Below are 22,235 nucleotides of genomic sequence, written 5' to 3'. Positions count from 1 at the left end.
TTCCAGCACCATCCCAATCCTTCAGATGTACCACACAACAAGTCTCCCCTGGAAATCCCACTGAATGTACAATTTTTAACCATTCTGCTAGATAGTTTAAAAGTTACCACTGGATGTATTTTGCATAAAAGACATCCTTTCTTGTCTCAACCCAATATGACAATGCTCTTTGTAGCATTTCATCACCATACAAAGAGGTGGCTGCTGGAATTCCACGAGAAGACTCCCCCTATCAATCTGTCTTTTCATTAGAGTACTGTTGGTGTGCACTCTTTTTAATGTACAGCCTTGTATTAGCTCAAAATCCCTTTAATAAGAACAGGGGTACAAAATTTGGAGGTTTTGACTTCTTTATGGTATATGTCCAAGATTCATGTCACTTAAAATAAACCATTAGTCATGTTTGCATCTGACAAAGCAGTCGCTAGTCCATGCCATTCAATTTCCCCCCAACTAATGCTGTTAAAAATTTTTAGGACCCCAGTTCCTACAATTTCTAGCCAGAAGAGCTTTGTAACATTTGTATGTTATTCTTGCTGTTTTCTATTTTCATTCTGGACACTGGGTGTTTTACAATCAGCAAATTAAAACAGTAATTTTTTACTGTTTTTACCATACTTCGTTCATTTTGCAATTTTACACAATGTTCTGCCCCAGCTCCAGATTTCCAAGGATATTGACACACACCAATGGTCCTTATCAAATTTATTAAGTAGCAAGAATAAACCAAAGTCCGGCAAAGGTTGGCAACCAGCCAGAAAACAAAATACGATAAGACTTTTCCAAAAATGCTCTGATGATAATTACAAGTTGTTTCCAGCAAGAAACTTACTAACCGCCTGTAACTTAAATAGGCTAAGGGAGAGGCCAATTATCCTCAAGCCTTACTCTCGAGGAGACCTCCTCCTCCTGAGTAGCCACTCCTGCCTTTTGGCAGCCCTGCATGCTCGAGCATTGAGAAGAGGCTCCTCCATTTCGCTCTCTCCACTTGAAGAGCCTCTGGAGGTTCTGAAGGCCCTGGCTGAGCCTCTGCCTCTGGCACCACATCCTCTTCAGCCTCCTCGCTGTCCGACGCGAGCGCCGGCTGCGCAGGCTGCTGGCACGACACCACACCAGCCTCCTCCTCATCGGGATCAGCCACAATCTGCGCAGGCTGCTGGCGGGCCACAACACACAAACACCTCTACTGAACAGAATAAACATTATACAATGGTTTGACTGATTATCAAGTTATTTTTCCTTATTATCAGATTATTATCCAAAATCATTTTAAAGTTGTTTTTGACTCTTAGCAACCACATAATTTTCTCCATGATGATCTATCCCCAATCTTGACTTTCAGGTTTTCCAACTCTGCATTCATTGCCATTGAGTCCCATCTACCTTGTTGGTGGTTATTCTCTTGGACAAGGATCAAGTCTTCCCTTTTGGAAGGCAGTTGCAATGTGAGAAAGACAAGCAAACAGGTTTTCCATATTTCCCTTTCCCTCTCTCTCCTCCACCAGTGGAATAGAGGAGGAAAATTTATTCAGAACATTTTAACTTATTTCTGCTGCCAGTATGAATGCAGCTTCTGAGTTAAAAATAAAGTGTTTTTTTTTTTAAAAAAACCCTCTATATCCTATCTTTATGTTCTCAGAGAATGTTCAAGGAATGTTATAACCACCAAGATTCAGTAAAACAGTAAATCAGCACTATCAGTTTTTCATAATATAGCAGCAACAGTAATAAAAAAACAATAAACTCTTAATTGTGATTCTTCACAATAACTACTCAAAATTATTCTGATATGGTACAATATTTTGATATGATGAAGAAGAAAGGACAGGGTTGATTAATTATGTACCATAAGTCATTTTTTATTCCTAAAAATCATATAGATAGATTTTCTCCATGCAAATCTCTCCCTAACCTGGTCTTTCAAAAGTGCATTCATTGCCACTGTAACTGAGTCCATCCACCTTGCTGCTAGCCATTCTCTTCTTTCTTTCCATCTTTCCCAGCATTAGAACCTCCTCTACGGAGCTAGGTCATCATATAATGTGTTCAAAGTAGGATAATTTGAGCCTGGTCATTTGTTCCTCAAGTGGGAGCTCTGGGTTCATTTGTTCAATGATCAATGACATGTATTGCTTGATTGCTTGTTCCTTTACTGCTGATAGTTGATCCTAAAAGGCAAAAACTATCCACCTCTTTGGTATCTTCATTGCCAATTCTAAGGCTGGTTGTTCCATTTGTTGTCATTACTTTGATCTTTTTTAGTCACATTTTTTTTTTTGCACTTTCACTTTATTATTATAGCCCACAGATCCTTAGTATTTTTGGCTGACAGGGTAGTGTCATCAGCATGCACAAGTAACTGTTGTTTATTCTTCCAATTTTAATACCAGGCTTACCTTCTTCCAATCCAGCTTCCCTTAACGTATATGCAGCATATAGGTTGAAGTGTACAGCCTTGTCACATTCCTTTGCCAACCTGGAGCCACTCGGCTTCACCATGTTCTATCCATAATGTGGCTTTCTGAGCGGTATATAATTTTCTCATGAGAACAATGGATGTTCTGAGAGTCCCATTTTTCTGCACAGCTTGATGTGAATTACATACTTGAAGGCCAATCTATAATCACAGTTACTTTTCTTTTAATATTATTTGGCTTTTTTAATTATCCATTGTGCATTAGCAATAATGTCTCATGTTCCTTGGCCTTTTCTAAAAGCTGGCTTCAACAATTAGCATCTCTTTTGCCATGAGTTATTCTTCTGTTGCTTGACATATTTTAGTAATATTCCATCAGTTCCTGTACTTGGTCATGATCAGATTGAGGATCTAACTTCGTATTTTGGTTCTTGAGTTTCTTTTAAGTAGGCAGGATTTCAGTCATTGACCAATAAAAGCATATCCAATAAAACTAACGACACAAAGCTTATACCCTAACAACAAGAACTATTGGCAACCATTTGTGGATGAAGCTTATAAATAATGTAGCAAAATTTGCTACTTTTAGAAAAATAATTTTATCTTGATTAATTTACATTTAAATAAAGGAGGGGTAATCAGCTAGTTACAAATGACCCTGTAAAATAGAGAAGAACAAGAACTGTGGTTTCTATGGTAGCCATATCACTGGGGAGTGTCAGGTTTCATATGGGATTTTTTTGTATATTTGCTTTCCAGGACAGCTGTGGGAAATCAATTAAATTGAGCTAAAGATAAGCTCTTCTGAATTTGGGAATTGTGATATAAATATGAGATTGGTTTCAGCACACAAATTTGGCTATTTGCAATTATATTGTGAAAGAAAGTAGCAGTTTCTGATTAATTTTCTATATCTAAGAATCTTTGCCTTAGATTTGATCTAGTTTGATCTGACTTTAAGTTTAAGATGGCTGGAGAAACCACAGAGACTCCATTTCCCTTTTCCCAGTAAGATTTCCCAGTAAGATATGTAGTTGTCTGCCAATAATAGATGGATCATTGTACTGGTTATTGGCATCCTTGATATACAATTCAAGGTTGGAACCACCTTCTGAATTCATTACCTAATGAATATAAGATCCTGTCTTATATTTTTTTTGAACCCTGAAATAAGCACTTGGCCTTATTGCCATGCACTCAAAAGCCCGATTGGGTTTATTATCAGGGGATGTCTTATTTTGGGGAAAACAGGGTAATGAGTGCCAAATTGCCTGTTCTGTACCAATTTCAATTTTTTATTTATTTTATTTTATATTGGATTTCTATACCGCCCTTCTCCCTAAGGACTCAGGGCGGTGTACAGCCAGATTAAAAAACATGCAGAACAAATATTAAAAACAATTAAAAGATATATAAATTTGGCCCAATTAAAACTCATTTACCAATTAAAAACGTTTAAAACATTTAAAAACAGTTAAAAATTTCATCTTAAGCCAGCCCGGCTTGTTTAAATAAATGGGTTTTAAGGGCGCGACGGAAGGCACTGAGGTCTTGGATTCTCCTTATCTCTGGGGGGAGCTGATTCCAGAGGGTAGGTGCCCCCACAGAGAAGGCCCTCCCCCTGGGGGTCACCAGCCTGCATTGTTTGGCTGATGGCACCCCGAGGAGGCCCTCTCTGTGGGAGCGCACGGGTCGCTGGGAGGTCGTCGGTAGCAGCAGGCGGTCTCGCAGATAGCTAGGCCCTATGCCATGGAGCGCTTTAAAGGTGATAACCAACACCTTGAAGCGCACCCGGAAGACAACTGGATATTGAATGAAAGCCAGGTTTGATGAAAAGTTGTTGCTGAATTATTATTTTTCCTCTAAAATCTGCTTATGGGATATAAGAGTCTTCATTAAAATATTGCAGTCTGTATTCTTTTCTAGTAGCCAAGAGTTGGTTTTGCTAACAATGAGCTGCTGTGAGTAATTATTATGCCTGTAACAGTCACTTAAGTTGCCCTTTGAAGATCCTTAACAGTGCTGACTTCACTGAATTTGAGTCTGCTATTTTTTTAAACTGTAAACTGCTCCAAGATTTCTTTTGATAGGAAACAGAATGGAAATACTGTAATCTCCTTCCTCCTTAACTAAACTGTATTTAAACTGTATAATTAGCAGACTTTCTTAACTAATTTGTACACCTCCTTCTATCAGATATCTAGCAAACACTGCATACATTGTGATGTCATCTGGGTGCCAGTGCAAGATAGCATCTAGACAGAAATGTGTCTCTTTCTACCCACAAAAAACATACACACATAAATACCCCCAATACATTATAAAGTGTATTTTCCCATTTTCATTTCTATTGTCATTCATACTTGATACTGTGTATTTCAAATGCTTTATATTTGTAATGATAGCTCTTTTGTTATGACTTGAAAACCTTTTGTACTTTTATTAATGATCTTTTCATTTTTATTTTTCTTGATATTCTGAATGCAGGTTCAGATTTGTACAAGTGAATAGATCAGTAAATGAATATTGAGATTTTTACATAATCACTTGATTTTACCAGACCTGAACACAACATATTATCAGTGCTATAGCATAGATTAACTCTAGTATTACCAGCTCTTTCCTTTAAATCAGGGACAAGCCACCTTTAGGGTTCCAAGGGACATAACAAATGCATTTGGATACTTATGTGCTGTACCACATAATCACAGAGATAAAAGGATTACGTCTATCTTCATATACACACCACCCCAATAGGCCCTCTCTGAGTAACTCATTCATTCATTGATTAGAGAACTACCTGGCACAGGGAAATCAGTGGTGGGTTGCCCCCGGTTCAGACCTGTTCTCAAGAACCGGTAGTAAAACCTGCGGGAGGCTCCGCCCACTGACTCGGACGTCATCAGAAGTGATCTGTGCATGCGAACCAGTAGTAAAGGTAAATAGAACCCACCCCTGGTGGAGATAGGAGTGAATAACAGCAGGTTCCCCAAATGAGTTCTGAGGACTGTTTTGCCTTCCTCGCTTGTCTTTACTTTTCCTCCTGCCTCTTAATCTCGACTCAGGGACCCATGTTTTAAATTGGATCTAGCTGCATTCTATCATTGTTTGGGCTATTCCCACTTCTTTCAGCCTTATGCTTCAGCTCTGCAGCTAAAGACATGAAGCTGGAAATAACAGAATAATACTAATGCAAACTTGGCTATCAAGTGTAATTTTTTCTCCCTCCTTTTGCCCTTCCCATGTGCTGCCCTTCATAGGTTGCCCTTCAATTCCCATAGTCCTCAATCAGCCTCGCTACTTCATTTGAAAAGCACCAGGTTGGGGAAAGCTGCTTTAAGCTATTAAACAGACAGACCTGTAGTCCCTCACAAGCATCATAGTTCGTGGGGAAATGTAATTACCCATTCCCTTTGTTATTAGCACTCAGAGAGGAAATTTCTAACCATCCTTGCTTTCATGGCATTTCAAAGCTTGTTCGTAAGATGCATTTCTGATATTAAATACAATGAGATGTCCCCTTTTTTTAAAAAAAAAAAATCAATTAAACATATGCCTACTGTGACTCTTTATTCACAGCAAATTGTCTCTGTAAATAATCTTCATCAGAAGTCAGAACCAATCCCCATTAGTTGTTTAGATTAATTAATGAGTCCCCCTGGAGCCACCCAAATGAATTCAATTTAAACGTCAACAACTTGCTATGGAGTTTCCCAGGTTGGCATTAAGACAATATTAAACCTGCAATAAGTCACATTTAAAATGTTAATTCGAAGAAGCTCTCCGTTTAGAGCACTTAATTAAATCCTTAAATAAACTGCATGGGCTCAGTACCAGATGGCTGTGCATTCTCATTGCAGCAAAGAGCCTTGAAGTCATTGAGGGAAGTAATATTGGAGGCATGGTGAAGATAACCAGGATATATAGTGTAATAAAATCTAATCTTGTTTCCAGCCGGGAGATTCAGTGTATGTACACAACCCAGGATAAAAATGTAAGTTAATTACATTAACCCCAGTGTTCTCCGATATCTGAGCAGCCAGGAGACAAAATTAGTCTTTTCCCATCATAAGATTCTTTTCAACTTCAGTATATTAATTTTTCACCAAATACTTACTCATAAGGAAAATTGAAGTTAATGTAACCAAAGACAAAGTAATGCAGTCTTAATATTCTGAAGGGATTAGAAAGGGCTGCATAAATACACTCAGCAAATGTCATTCATTTGGAATGGATTTTAAGGAAGTGAAAGGGGGGGGAGTGGAGGAGAAAAATTATAGCACCCTGCTGTGTTATGCATTATGTGGAGGTGCTCTGGAAGTTAACAGTTTCAGGGATGCCAGACCTATCCATTAATAGCTTTAAAATAAAGCCTCCCAGTAAAAAGACTAGGCTCCTGAATGAGCGTCTTCCATGGCTATTGGATCTCTGGGACACACAGTTCCTGAAAGTGAACAATAGAAACTGGCCCATTAGATGACAATCAGCAGGATACCTCCCAGAAGGCTTCTTCTTTAATCTTTCTATCTTCTGAAAGTTAAAACAAAATACCAAAATATCTCTTACACGTGACATTTTAATGATAGGGAAAGGTTCACCACAGACCAAGGTATGTTTACAATGTCAAGGATAGATTGCAGCAAAAGACTTCATGATAGTGCATTAGTTACTGGAGTTTCTTGAGAGGAAAGACGTTTGCCTGACAGGTCCCTTATCCAATGCATTGTCTTGAAAATTCCAATGCATCGCATTGCTTCCCCCAGTTGTCAATTAATCCCCAGTCCGGTTCTTGGTTTCCTCTCTCTCCAGCATTAGCACTTGAACAGGCTGGTACTTTTTCTCAGGAGCACACCTGGAAGAAGAGGTGTGCCATATCCTCCATGCTTACACTGGCAGAAATCTCATATGTTTGATTTCCCTACCACCATAGGGAGTAGGATATCGGTGACCTAAGTAAATATCATCAGAAAAGGGGAAGAGGGAACAAAGAAGTCAGATGCTGCTCCCAATGCCTGAGCTTTCTCTCTCGTGTGGAGGCTGTTCCTGATGAGTTTCACTGCCACAAAGGCAGTAAAGGAAGTTGTACTCTACGGGGATCAGTTACACCCATTTGCTATTTGTGGAGGACAGGTTGTGAATGATTACATCTATATCAAGGTTTGCAAATATCCCACTGTAAAGTCTAATCATGCTTCATGTTATCTCCTTCTTTGGGACTCAGATCATTGAACGTTCATAACTATGTTGATAAACCTGTTAAAAGTTAGATTTGGGATAAAAGAATTTTCCCCTCTTTGTTCTCTTTAGGGTGTCTGCTTCTACAGATGCGAGAATGCAGGCAAGCATGAGATGTGGGAGGACAGATGGATGACTTAAGTCAAAAGATAAAATATAAATCAAACAATAATCTGTTGAATTTTTGGCAGTATTTACATCTTAACATGTTCTTCAAGGCTTTTCCTTCTCTTTCTCTGCCTGTTTCATTCTCAAACCATTCTCTAATGTTCTCTAACTTTGCTAAAAGTCACCCAATAAGCTTCATGGCCAAGTGGAAGTGGGTGACAAGTTGTCTCTGAGAAGACACAGAATTGAACTGCATGTATTTATGTGCATACCTTCTCCTAATACACAGGTGCTTCTCTGAACTGTAAATCATATCGGCAACTCCAGGAGTGTTCGTGGTGCTGTCTAAACATAATTTGGTTTTATTCCTTTTTCTTCTTGAAGAAGAAATGTTTATCTTCTTTAAAAATGTTCTGCAGCCATACATTCCTCACACGTCCCTGGTTTTAATTGTACCCATGCATTATGATTTGCTGGGCATTGGATGGCAATATGAACTTGACTTCTAAATCAGATGCAAAATAGCAGTTTTGACCTATAAAACCCTGTAGAACATGGCATCTGAGTTCCTCACCCCTGTCTGTATTTTAATGTCACCAAGAGAAGCTCTTCTTGAAAGTTTCTGGATTCTGGCAAACTCATAGAAATGCTGCTCATAGAAATGAATCCACACTTCTGCCTTTTTAATACCAAGTTAATAATTCGGTATTTTAATATTGAAAGAGCAGTTAAAATGCATGTGCCTCATTATACTTTTAATTTTATACTATCAAAGATGCATACCTATCCAAACACACAGCATTTATACTGAGTTGGCAAGACCATTAGTTTTATATTCTTTATTGATCCTCATTGTGATTTTATGATATAATCCATTTATTTTAAATAATACAGTAGAATGCCTAGAGGACTTTATTTCTATGAAATGTTTAAACAAATAAATCAACATACGATTTGCCTGGAAGTCCCTTCCTAAGCATCTCCAAGTAGGGAACCTCCACCAATATTACATTAATTTGAAAAATGGCCTTGTAAAGTATAATACAACTTTCTCTGTATGCATCTTCTTTGTAAGATGTTTTAGGAAAACTATTTCTGCTATTTTTTTTTCCTTGCTTTGAGAGCCACCTCATTTTCACTAAGACAGAGTTGTAGACCAAAGAAGGCAGAAGTTTAGCTGAATAGCTTTACACTTGTCATGCCAGGTCCTGAGGCTTTCAGTGAAGTATTTTGGGAAGTGGTACTTTATTGGATCTTAGGATTTCAAGATATCTTTGGTTTTAATTAGGTTTTATGAATTGTTGTCAGTTGCCAAGAGTCATTCTATGAAATAGATACCTATATAAGTCCAATAAATAAATAGTCTTCCTGACACTTTTTATGGAGGTCTACTTGTAGGGATGTTGTGTGTGTGTGTTTGTGTGTGCATGTGTATGTGTATGTGTAAGCTGGCCAGGATACCCAGAATGGCATGCAAAACAGAAAAACTACTCAGGTGAGAAGCCCTGCATACAAGCAGGATTCTTGGCTCTTTTGACAATAAGTGGAGCCTGGAGCTGGGGACATGTGCCCCCCCCTCACATTCCTGGCACAAGTGTGTAATTTCATCTAAATGTTTCAGTAGAATTACAGCTGCCAAAGGAATAGTTACAAGCTTCCCACCAGCCTTCATAAAGATGTGTGTCAAAATTTCCCTTTTCCCTGAATTTAATCTGATGGCAAGTAGAGGCCTTTTCCCATTCCTTTCAGAAGGTGATCCGTGAGTCTTCAATTGTCAATTGTTCTTGTTTACATTTCTTTTGGAGTAGTCGGTGTTTTTAAACCTGTCCATCTCAGGTTGCTGTAAGGCAGGCAAGGAGTGGTAACCTATACATAGGAAGGACACTGTACCTGTAATGGCCATCAATTAGTTACCTTCTAGCTACATTCTGGAGTGTTGACGGACACCCCTCAACTCAAACTGACCATTTTTCAGAACTTGTTGTTTTGCTTGATTTGGTCTCCTTTTCCTATATCTGTGAATGCAAAGGGTTGATTTGGGGTTCTCATGAAAAGTAACCCTACAATGATCTTTCAGCACCCTGCAGTTTCACTTCTCTATTTCCCCAGATAAACCTTTGCCAGGTACCTGGATGGGGGATGTTGAACCCCCCCCCATAGTTTTTGGTGTTTGCATGGCCAGCTATTCATGAACTGCCACAAAAGTACCAAACCGAGTGTCTTGATCAAGATGTTCTTGTGTAGGCCCTGACAACAAGTGTCAAATGCAGCTCTGTAATAACCAGATTGCACTGTTATCTGTGTGCTCTCCGGGTTCTTGCAAGTGACCTACTCACCCAAACAACAATGAGAAGTCAGGAGATCTTGACACATTCGCAGAATGTCGAGCATAACTCCGTTCAGGGATCTTCTCCCACCTTTGACTAATTGCTGACCTGACACCTTTCTGATAGTAACCTTGTTTCGGTTGGTAATTCAGATATCTTTCAGTGTCAGAAATAATAAGTGCCACAGCGAGATGAACAAGCAGAGCTTAAGCTGAGCACAGATTAATGGGGTTTTAATATTCCTAATTTAATCACTCCTTTCTGTCTGAATGTGTGCAACATGATGTAGCAGCTAATTATTTTTTTTTAAGCATGATGGGGATCTTTCCTAATCATTTTTATATTTAACATGGATGAAGGGAAGCCAGTGATTAATGAGGGAATAAATCTTAAACTTTAGCCAAGGACAGGATCAGTTAAAAATATGGCTTAATTTTTGCTTGAATTCCGATTTTCCATTCTGCAAATGACCGCCAATCCTTCTCAGCAGTGGTGAAATCCAATTTTTTTTACTACCGGTTCTGGGGGCATGGCTTGGTGGGCATGGCAGAAGAAGGATACTGCAAAATCCCCATTTCCACCCCATTCCAGGGGAAGGTACTGCAAAATCTCCATTCCCACCCCACTCCAGGGGAAGGATACTGCAAAATCCCCATTCCCACCCCACTCCAGGGGAAGGATATTACAAAATCCCCATTCCCACCCCATTCCAGGGGAAGGATACTGCAAAATCTCCATTCCCACCCCAATCCAGGGGAAGGATACTGCAAAATCCCCATTCCCACCCCACTCCAGGGGAAGCATATTGCAAAATCCCCATTCCCACCACTCTGGGGTTAGCCAGAGGTGGTATTTCCTGGTTCTCCGAACTGCTCAAAATTTCCGCTACCGGTTCTCCAGAACCTGTCAGAACCTGCTGGATTTCACCCCTGTTTCTCAGAGTCCAATGGTAAGATCTTCTCCAATCTTGTTCAAATGTTGTACTCTAAACTTGTTCCAGGACCAACCAGTTTCTTTCTTTTTTTTCCTTCTACCAGATTTACACCATATACTTGAGCAATAAGGTAGATGTCTTTTCAGATATTTTTCACATCAAGGTGTTTGGAAATGGTTATGAGGCAGACACTCACTTTGGGAGCCTATTGCATGATTAAAAATCCTATTGGCTGCTTCAAGAATCCTATTGTGCTGGAGAAAAAAAAAATCAGTAAAATCCTGTATATATATATACAGTATATATTTGTATATATTTGATCTGATAAATGGATTTTTAAGCATCCGGTCTCCATAGGTTCATGGTCAAGAGAGGGATGTGCATGAGTTAAAATATTAGCATTTACCTAAATGCCCCCCTTTTTTTCCTATGTATGTGAAGTACTTCATATTCTCATTATCCTAATAGCAACTTGGTACAGCTGTCCAAGCGGTAGGAAGCTAAGACTGAAAAACAATCAGCAAAGAACACTCTACAGGAGGAATTTAACTTGAGAGTAGGTTTACACTAAGAACTTCCTAATTACAGAGTTGCAGTTTTATAGCTGCTGCGAGATGGGTTTTCTGGGAGCAAGTAGGTTATTGATGTGGTAAACAAACAAAGCTAGAAACTCTATTAAGGTATTGGGAATATGTGGGGGGCGAATAGGAGAGAATAGGCTTCTTGCATCATTGCAAATGTCTATCTCTTTTAGCAGTAACTATCAATATTGTGTTTTCGTGCTGTTTTCCAGAGTTAACATCAACTATGTTCACATCTGGATACCATGTAAAAAGGGGGCTTGCAAATCTAGTTCTGATTAGGGCTTGTGTCAATATAATATAATACAATTATATAATATAACTCTGGTGTCAATATAATTCTAACAGAGGATAGATGACTTAGTGCGGCCACATGTTTACTGGACCCGTATTCCTCCTGGTTGGTACTGGCTTCCCGGGAGGTTACACGAGGCTGGCTCCAGGGTGTTATCAACGCTTCGCTGAGTGAGGGCCACTTCTCCACTGCCTTGAAGGAGGCGGTGGTGAGGCCTCTCCTCAAGAAGCCGTCCCTGGATCCGGCAATATTGGCCAACTACCGTCCTGTCTCCAACCTTCGCTTCATGGCGAAGGTTGTGGAGAGTGTGGTCGCGCAACAGTTCCCACAATTCCTGGAGGAAACATCTTATCTAGATCCGTTCCAGTCAGGTTTCAGGTCTGGGCACAGCATGGAAACGGCATTGGTCGCATTGGTTGATGATCTCTGGAGGGCTCGGGACAGGGGTTGCTCCTCTGTTCTGGTCCTGTTAGATCTCTCAGCGGCTTTTGATACCATCGACCATGGTATCATGCTGCACCGGCTGGAAGAGTTGGGGTGGGAGGCACCGTGTTGCGGTGGTTCTCCTCCTTTCTCTCCGACCGGTCGCAGTTTGTGTTGGCAGGGGGGCAGAGGTCGACCTCGAGGCCTCTCATCTGTGGAGTGCCACAGGGATCGGTCCTCTCGCCCCTTCTGTTCAACATTTATGTAAAGCCGCTGGGCGAGATCATCCGTGGCTTCGGGGTGAGATACCACTAGTACGCTGATGACACCCAGCTGTACATCTCCACCCCAGGCCACCCCAACGATGCCCTTGAAGTGATGTCCCAGTGCCTGGAGGCTGTGCGGATCTGGATGGGGAGGAACAGGCTCAAGCTCAACCCTTCCAAGACTGAGTGGCTGTGGCTCCCGGCATCCCGATATAGTCAGTTGACTCCATCACTGACTATTGGGGGCGAGTCTTTGGCCCCCACAGAAAGGGCTCACAATCTTGGAGTCCTCCTGGATATGCAGCTGTCCTTGGAGGAACATCTGACAGCTGTTGCCACGGGGACTCATGTGGCCTGATCCACCAGTTGCGGCCCTTTCTTGATTGGGATTCCCTGTGCACAGTCACTCATGCCCTCGTCACCTCTCGCCTGGACTACTGCAACGCTCTCTACATGGGGCTCCCCTTGAAGAGCACCCGGAGGCTCCAACTGGTCCAGAATGCAGCAGCGCGGGTAGTGACGGGAGCAGCATGGCGCTCCCATGTAACACTGCTCCTGCGCGAGCTGCACTGGCTCCCAGTGGTCTTCCGGGTGCGCTTCAAGGTGCTGGTTATCACCTTTAAAGCGCTCAATGGCATCGGGCCTAGCTATCTTCGAGACCGCCTGCTGCTACCGACAACCTCCCATCGTCCCGTGCGCTCCCACAGAGAGGGCCTCCTCATCAGCCAATCAATGTAGGCTGGTGACCCCCAGGGGGAGGGCCTTCTCTGTGGGGCCACCTACCCTCTGGAATCAGTTGCCCCCAGAGATAAGGAGAATCCAAGACCTTAGTGCCTTCCGCCGTGCCCTTAAAACCCACTTTTTCCAGCAAGCCGGGCTGGCCTAGGAAGAAATTTTAAATGTTTTAATTGGTTTGTATTTTTAATTTTGGGCCAAATTTATATATATTTTAATTGTTTTTTAATATTTGTATTTTATGTTTTTTAATTCTGGCTGTACACCGCCCTGAGTCCTCAGGGAGAAGGGCGGTATATAAATTTAAAATAAATAAATAAATAAATAAAAATAAATAAGATGGAGGAAACTGAAGTGTGTGCATGTTGAGGGTATGTGTGTCTGTGACAGTGTAGTTTATTCCCAGGATTCTGATTATACTTGAGAGAATACCGGTATAAGTAATATTTATTTACTGAGTATTACTCATTATTCTATTCCAACTATCAGTAATGCAAAATAAACCTGATATTTTGTGTTTCAAACAGTTCCCATTAAACTAAAGTATGTTTCAGGTTCTGCAAAGTCAGCGGTCTGGATGTAAAAAAAAAAAATACACCCTCTGATAAATCCAATTTGATAACAAATCTCTCTGCAAAGACAAAGAAATCTCATGAATATGGATACAGTGTTCATTTCAGAACAACACAAATAAGGACCCAAATGTAGTGGTTAACATCTGATTGTTAGCCACTTTCATAATTATAGTTAGGGAAAAAACACAAGCAAAGCAGTTGTGATATGTGGTTTTCAACTTAATATTTGTGTAATGATGAAGAATATTGGAAGACAGATTTACTAAACATGTAGAATTTATTTCGCAAATAAAATTTATTGCCTAGTGTTCCCCATTTGTTCTATAGAGCATTGCGCACATTTGTCTTTCAAACGTTTTTTCATTGAAGGTATTTATTTTATTATATTCCTCTATTTTCAAAGAAAACCTTAACGCGCAAGTATTAATTATCAAATTGCTTTTGACACTGCCTATCTTCTCTGGCCTAATTATGCCTCTCCTCCAAAGGTTACTTCTTTATGTTGTTCTCTTTTTAGTCTCTTTGATTCTTCTGGAATATGGCTGTGTGCATCAGTTCATAATATAAAACAATTCACATTATAGATGACATTGAGGTTGGCTCTGCTCCAGCACAAAATTAAGATGGTGAGGGAGGGCAAGGGGGGAGTATTGGTACAATCGTGTTTCCCTTCAGTCCTGTGGCTTAACACAAGCTTTGTAGATATTTATCTGGGATTGGGTCTGAGAGATAAGGCAGAGAAGACTGAGGCAATCTCAGAAGTGGTTGTAAGTACAGTACTTTGAGAGCAATATCCTTGTTGCAACATAATCTTCATGGGCAATGTATTTGAAAAGTGATGGCCATCAATGTCTTCATTCTTGGAGGATCCAGATTATTTGGATCTATTTCAGTTGGGATTTAGGACTGGCAAACAGAAACTTCCTTAGTGACCCACACTTTCATCCATATTTAGTACTTAATGAACGCAGTTCCAAAGAAAAGATGGAGTTGAGCTCTATCAATCCTCTAGGTCTGTGATGGCGAACCTATGGCACGCATGCCACAGGTGGCACACGGAGCCATATCTGTGGGCACGCGAATGTTGCCCTAGCTCAGCTCCAGCATGCATGCGTGCACCGGCCAGCTGATTTTGGGGCCTTTCAGGCCCACTGGAAGTCAGGAAACAGGCCATTTCCAGCCTCTGGAAGGCCTCCGGGGGGGAGGTTGTTTTCACCCTCCCCAGGCTCCTAGAAAGCCTCTGGAGCCTGGGGAGGGCAAAAAGCAGGCCTACCGGGCCCACCATGCTATCACATGCCAAAAGCAGGGGGAGCATGGGGGGGGGGTCATGCATGCATGCACAGGGGGACGGGACGCATTGAATTATGGATGTGGACATGCACGTAAGGGACCCTCCCCTCCACTTTTGGCACGCGGTGGAAAAAAGGTTAGCCATCACTGCTCTAGGTCAATGTTTCTCAACCACAACAACTTTAAGATATGTGGACTACATGCTGGGTGGGAAATTCTGGAAGTTGAAGTCAATATGTCTTAAAATTGCTGAAGTTGAGAAACATCACTTTTGGATATCTTGATGGCTTTTTACATCTTTGACATGATATCTTGCTGATTCAATCTCCTGGTGCTGGAATAACATTACTATTCTTCAGTGGTTCTGTTTCTATCTCTATGGCAAAAGATGGCCTTGCTGCTAAGTCTTGTGGACACTGGTTGCAGGGTTCCATTCTATCCTCCTTGGTGGTTTACAATTATATGAAACCACTGAGTGTCTGCAGTTGGTATCATCATTTATTTCTTCTTGATGTCAAAATCAGCTGAGGCATTCCAAGTAGTCACAGACAGCAAATAAAATGGGTTGAATCCCAACACGGCAGTGACTCTATGGATTGGCAAATTGCAGGCCAGGTAATTAGATAAATCTTCAGAATTGGATGGGGTCGTATTCCTGAAAAAGCACCTGTACATGCTGCTTTGATTTACTCTCAGATTCATCGGAATCAATGACATTTAATGCAACCTTACTTAGGCTGCGGTGGCTGGGTCACAGATTCCTATGCTCCAGTAAAACTCTATTTTGAATGAAGTTGGTGAGGCAGCAACTGATGTTCCTATGTCAGAAAGAAAACTATTTTAAATACCTAGGTACATTTCAAGACCATCAAGGGATCAGTCTAGTATATGTTGATTTGCAATGGCAAAAGTAGAAAAAAGCTAGAATTAAACCTAGGAACATACACATAAGGTCTTTGGTTTCTGTATAGTGGAGTGGTCAAGTGTAGCTGTCAAGTTTCATACAGGCATGGCTGTAATGCTTTTCAGACATTGACTGACTTATTCAGCAGAAGGCTCGTAGACATGATTTAATTAGATTAATCTCTGTTACAGACAAAACCCTGCTTTACAGACACAGAAGATTTGCTCCATGTGGTTTAGTTTAGTTTACTTTATTGTCATTGCACCTCGTACAACAAAATTAAATGCCATCTTCAGTGTACATTATAATTATAAAAATAAAATATAAACACACATCCTTCACATTCTATACAATTGAATTAAAAACTGATATTGCATTAATATTGCACTATACAGTGGCTCAGTGGCTAAGACGCTGAGCTTGTCAACCGAAAGGTCGGCAGTTCAGTGGTTCGAATCCCTAGTGCCACATAATGGGGTGAGCTCCCGTTACTTGTTCCAGCTTCTGCCAACCTAGCAGTTCGAAAGCGTGTAAAAATGCAAGTAGAAAAATAGGGACCACCTTTGGTGGGAAGGTAACAGCGTTCTGTGCACCTTTGGTGTTTAGTCATGCCGGCCACATGACCACGGAGATGTCTTCAGACAGCGCTGGCTCTTTGGCTTTGAAACGGAGATAAGCACCACACACTAGAGTCGGAAATGACTAGCACATGTGCAAGGGGAACCTTTACCTTTACCTTTTTATACAGTAGAATTCAATATAGTTACTGCCCTGGGATAGAAACTGTTTTTCAGCCTATTTGTTTGCTTTTATTATCCTGTACTGTCTGCCAGATGGTAATAATTCAAAAAAAGGGTGCCCAGGATGAGATGGATATTTAAGAATGTTTTGAACTTTCTTAAGGCAGTGGGAGCTATAAAGCTCTTCCAAAGAGGGGAGAGGGCAACCAATGATCCTCTGGGCAATGACGTTGACCTTCTGGAGTGCTGTCCTATCTGCCACTGTGCAATTGGCAAACCATACACAGGTGCAGTAAATTAAAATGCTCTCTATGATGCAGCAGTAGAAGGTCACCAGCAGTTTTTCATTCAGTTGTTGTTTCCTGAGTAGTCTCAGATAGTATAAACTCTGCTGGGCCCTTTTGACCAGTGCTGCAATGTGAGTGCCCCAGGTCAGGTCCTCTTTTATGATAACACCCAGAAACTTAAAACTGGCCACTTGCTCCACTCGGTCTCCATTGATAAGCAAGGGCTGGATGTCTGATCTATTCATGGTGCCTATGAATCAAAGCTGTTATAAAAGCTGCTGGGTTTAAATGCAAGGCTTTTTCCTTCCAACTTTCCACACCAATGCCTTCTTTACCATTCTTTGGATGGTTTTGGAAGGCACCTTACCTAAACTGACTTATACAGTAATTTCCTTCTGCTGTGAGAAATATTGGTTCTGGCCTCACCAGATTCATTTGCACAAGCTAGAAGTTGTCGGTATTGGCTGCCTTGTGACTCCTTATGGGAAAAGTTGTTTTTGGTACTCATTGCACCTTTTGGAGCCAATTATATACAATGAGTATTGAGATACCACTGTAGTTTTCAAAGTCCACATCACATCAGTCCGAATGTAGAGGTATAATGCTGTATACCCTAATATTTGAGGGAACTCCTCCCTCAATACATACTGTCCTTTCACCAACATCCCCAACATTCACCAACATGGAAGAGGCATGGTATGAGAGAATGCAAGAGAAGGATCCCTTTATTATGTTATCCCCATTTAGAATGCCTGAAGAAGTGGGGAGAGACATTGGGGCATTCTGGTGCCAACAGAGCCCAGGCTGGTGCTAACATGATCTGCCTTTTGGTGCCAGATAAAGACCTGTTTTTCAGAGCCATGATGGTGCAGAGGTTAGAATACAGTATTGCTAGCAAATTCTGCTGATTGCCAACTGCCAGCAGTTTGGCTGTTCAAGGCTCAAGGTTGACTCTGCCTTTCATCCTTCTGAGGTCGGTAAAATGAGGACCCAGATTGTTGGGGCTAATAAGCTGACTCATAAACCGCTTAGAGAAGGCTGTAAAGCACTGTGAAGTGGTATATAAGTCTAAGTACTATTGCTATTCTTCTTGAAAAAGCCTGCCTATCCCTTTTATCCTTTAAGTGTCTCTGCATTAATGAAACTTGTTTATTACTGTGTGTTTTTAAATAGACTCCTTTAACTAATTTGTCATCTACTTTAATAACTACTATTGTGACATTTTGTTTTTATTGATTACTAACCTGCCATGAGATCCTCGTGAAATGGTGCTGACTATAAATACTTAAAATAATAATTCTCTTCTCTCTTTGTTTTTCCTTTCTCCTTCCTTCTCCTTCTCCTGTTAGAGCTAAAGGGATATGCAGCTATATGGTATTTGATATAATAGGAATAAAAGTGACAATATTTTATAATTAGACAGATCTAAATCTGCTAAGTTACATCCTCAAAGTATGGAACTTAATTACAAATGGTAGTCTCCATTTTGGGTAACTGAGTGAGATGTGAGCTCATGAAATCTGTTGATATTTAATTATTTTCCTAATATTCATCTTGCAATGGTTGCCAGTGATTCAAGAGACATATAGATGATCATGTTTGCTTGAAGTATTATACTCTTTATCTTTCCCACAATCTACTGGAAATCTCTGACTTGGAGATCCCTAAGGTCATGGATCCAGTCCTCCTTGATATTTATAGCCACGCTAAAGCAGTCAGACACAAAAGCAAATGCAATGCAATCCAAAACAAAGCTAAATGCATTAAAAACAGATAGTTTAGAAATTGATTAAAACATAGAAAAATAATAAAAATATAATAAAAGTAAAAACATAAACCAATTGCCAGACCCTTTATATTGAATTATTCACTAATCATTTAAAGTTGTGATGTGAGTGGTGGGTGGTAGAGTAGAAAAACAAGGGGTCAGAATAATCTGTTCTGGAACAAGTCAGGGAGATTGTGTCTGTGTCCCAGTGGCCTGCAGAATGCCCATCCAACATTTATTCCATCATCAATTTTCAGAAAGCTTAGTAACGGCTTTCATGAGATTTGGAGAAGGGCTGGTTTGCTTAAATTACGAACACAATGTGCAATTTAACTTAATTCTCTCTTAATTCAAAAATATCTCTCCCTTTCCCTCAAAAAAATAAAATATACAGAAGAAGTACTTCATTAGGATCTAATGTGCTAGGTAATTCTAGTCATTTAAATGATTGACAGCTGCTAGAATTTGGTAACTTAATATGATCTTGGAATTCAAACACACACATTGGACATTCTAACTGAACTGAACTCTTTAGTTCTCATGCAGATTGAAGTTCTCTGGTGACTATGGCTTGTTTGTGAGACAAACAGGTAAAAATAATTATGCTAAAACAATAAAAACAAAGAAAGAAACCGTGTTGTAAATCAGTACTAAAATCCTGCTCAAATCTATAGAAGGGCTGTTAACAATGTTTCCAGTTCTGCAAACCCTTCCCAGCTACTGGATGTGATTGGTTCACAGCTTGGCTTGTTAGACGAAGTCTAAGTAAATTAACATTCTTTATTAAACCCTCAGTTGAGAAAATGAAATGGGAGAAAAGGCACTTGAAAGCTCTGACAGAAGACTTCCTCTGCAGAAGGCATGCAGCCATAGGGCTTGGCCATATATAACCAGCTTTCAATGAGAGCATTCAGGTAAGGCAGAAGAAAGGCTGCAGGGCTCAGCTGTGCAAGCTGAAAATAATTAGACCCGCTTGTCTTTATCTCAGACCTGTGAAAATGGAAGTGAGGGATGAGCACCAATTTATTGGGTAGGTGGGGAGGGCAGGAATGCTACTGTTGGTAACTGGAAAGGGCAGAGCTTCACTGGGTTTCCACACAAACTCTGTTCCTGTTCTTTTCTCTCTATAACTGCAACAGCAAAGAAATGTTTGCCTTTGCTTAATGCTTGGCATAAGCATCGGGTTTCTTATCTCTGCTAAAACCTGAAATAGTTCTGAGGCTGCTGTTCCTAATCATTGGATTTGTTAAAATCAATGACAGAACCTCCTACATTAGTTTTTTTCCCCCTGTTGACAGATATATCTCAACAGCTGTAAGGTCTAAAGATGCTTTGCTTTCAAGAGGAAGATGGCATCATCTAAGATTACATTTCTAAGATTAGTCCTCTATTGGAAATAGCATGACATACATATAATAAGAGAGAAATAATGTCTCTTCCCTCCAATCTCCACTCTCCAATCTTCTCTCCCTCTCCCTCTCCCTCTCCTCTCTCCTCTCTCTTATCTATCTATCTATCTGTCTATCTATCTATCTATCTATCTATCTATCTATCTATCTATCTCATCTTGTCGGCTAAACAATTTTAGGTACTCCTCATAACTATCATTACATGTTTGAGTGAAGTTATACGTATTTTCTGTATGAACAGAAGTATGAGTTTTTCAATTATACAATGGCCTTTCTCTGCTCTCAATTTTTGTTGAACCACACATACAACCTGCACATCTATTCCCCCATAAATTGTTGTCCATATATTTTAAGCAAGCCATTCCTTTTTGTTTTCTTTCCTTTAGATTCCTGGCACCTTCATTTAATAGAGTGTTCCATGCTCCTCCTCTCCTTCCTCCTCTTCCTCCTTCCAAGATCACTTACTTTATGCCATCTTGAAGCTCCTCAGAATAGGTTGTCACCAATCACAGTGGTTTTTAATGATAGATGAAAGGAGTAGCCAGTCAAAACTAGATACAACACTTGGAATAGAAAGGAAATTTCAAACATGATATGAGGGTTAACCAGTCAGTGCAGTGGAAAACTGTTTTAAAAATGATGTGAATCTGGCATCTTCAAAAAACAAATAAAAAGCAAAACAAAACTACTTTTGTTGAGCACAATTTGCATAAGAAGACTTTCTCAATGATGGGGAAATATGTTTATAGTGGACTTGACAAATGTGGTAGTATTATGAATCAGCAAAATTTACAATATACATGTTTAATATAAACATGACTCATACAGCTCTGTAAACCTCTTCCCCAACTTTATGATTTTCAGAACATAAATTACCTCCCATAATTTCTAGACAACATAACCATTGGCCATGTTCAGTGGAGGTGATGGATTAATATTATACTGCCATAGATCTAGAAGGCATCAGATTGAGGAAGGCTGCTTTAAAAAGATCATATCTGCTCTGTTTGTATAAAACAGTTTCCCACAATGATGCCCTCCAGAGAGTGTGTACTTTGGTTCCCACAACTCACCAGACCAGACAGTGATTGGCTTTATTGAAATTCAACACATCCTGAAGAATGAAATTGGACAAAGCATTTTCTTGCCATGTCACCCAGGGACTCTGAATAAAAACTAAAGAACAGAAGAACTACTTACTTGAGAAATACTTATCAAATCCAGTGTCCTAAGGTAGGGATTGGAGATAACTTTAGGAAAAGGTTGGTGAGTGTGTTTGTGGAAATGTGGAAATGCAAATCAAAGTGTCCAAAGGCAGTAAAAAAGACTTAAAACTGGCATATACAAAAGAAAAAGAAAGTAGCTACTATAATACAGAGAAGAAAACTTTAATATTATAAGGCTAGCCTAGGATCAAATTTCTACCAATCTACCATTGCCTTGATCTTTAAGAGAAGCTTCAAAAAGCTTAGTTCTCCTATTCCAGGAGATCATTGTCAACTCTTAAGAAGGCCAGGTCAGAAAAAAGATCAACTGGAACACTATTGTTTTAAGTTGTAAAAACAGTGTCTGAATTACTGGGGTAATTTGAGAGGGCTTGGATCTCATGATATTCACATTCCTAGTAGTCCTACAATACTATGACATCCTAACTATGAGTTTACACCTATATTTAGAAGCTGCCCATATCCTTCACAGAGTGATTCTGGGTGGTATTCAAGTGTAAATATAAAAACTTAACAGCTTTTAATTGATCTTTGTTGTTTTTAATGCTCTGATGAATTCAGTTAATGCCCAGGGTACAACTGGATTTCTTTGGACAATCAGCAGTCCTTCACTCCCCAATAAAAAGATTTTCTTGTTTTTAAATCAGCTGGGTCTAGATTTCTAGAAGATGTAATCCTGTCTAAGTCAGGAAAAGACATATGCTCAAATGGTGAAT

The 22,235-nt window shown here is 40.1% G+C and overlaps 1 protein-coding gene across 5 annotated transcripts in view; it reads left to right on the top strand.

Moving 5' to 3' along the window:
• TNRC6C (trinucleotide repeat containing adaptor 6C) overlaps nucleotides 1-22,235 on the top strand; it is a 597,645-nt gene that overhangs the window by 69,790 nt on the left and 505,620 nt on the right. The window lies entirely within an intron of this gene.

Source organism: Pantherophis guttatus, chromosome 2 (genome assembly GCF_059756535.1).
Source record: "Pantherophis guttatus breed Tessera chromosome 2, ASM5975653v1, whole genome shotgun sequence".
NCBI lineage: Eukaryota > Metazoa > Chordata > Lepidosauria > Squamata > Colubridae > Pantherophis > Pantherophis guttatus.
This window is presented reverse-complemented; position numbering and strand designations above follow the sequence as displayed.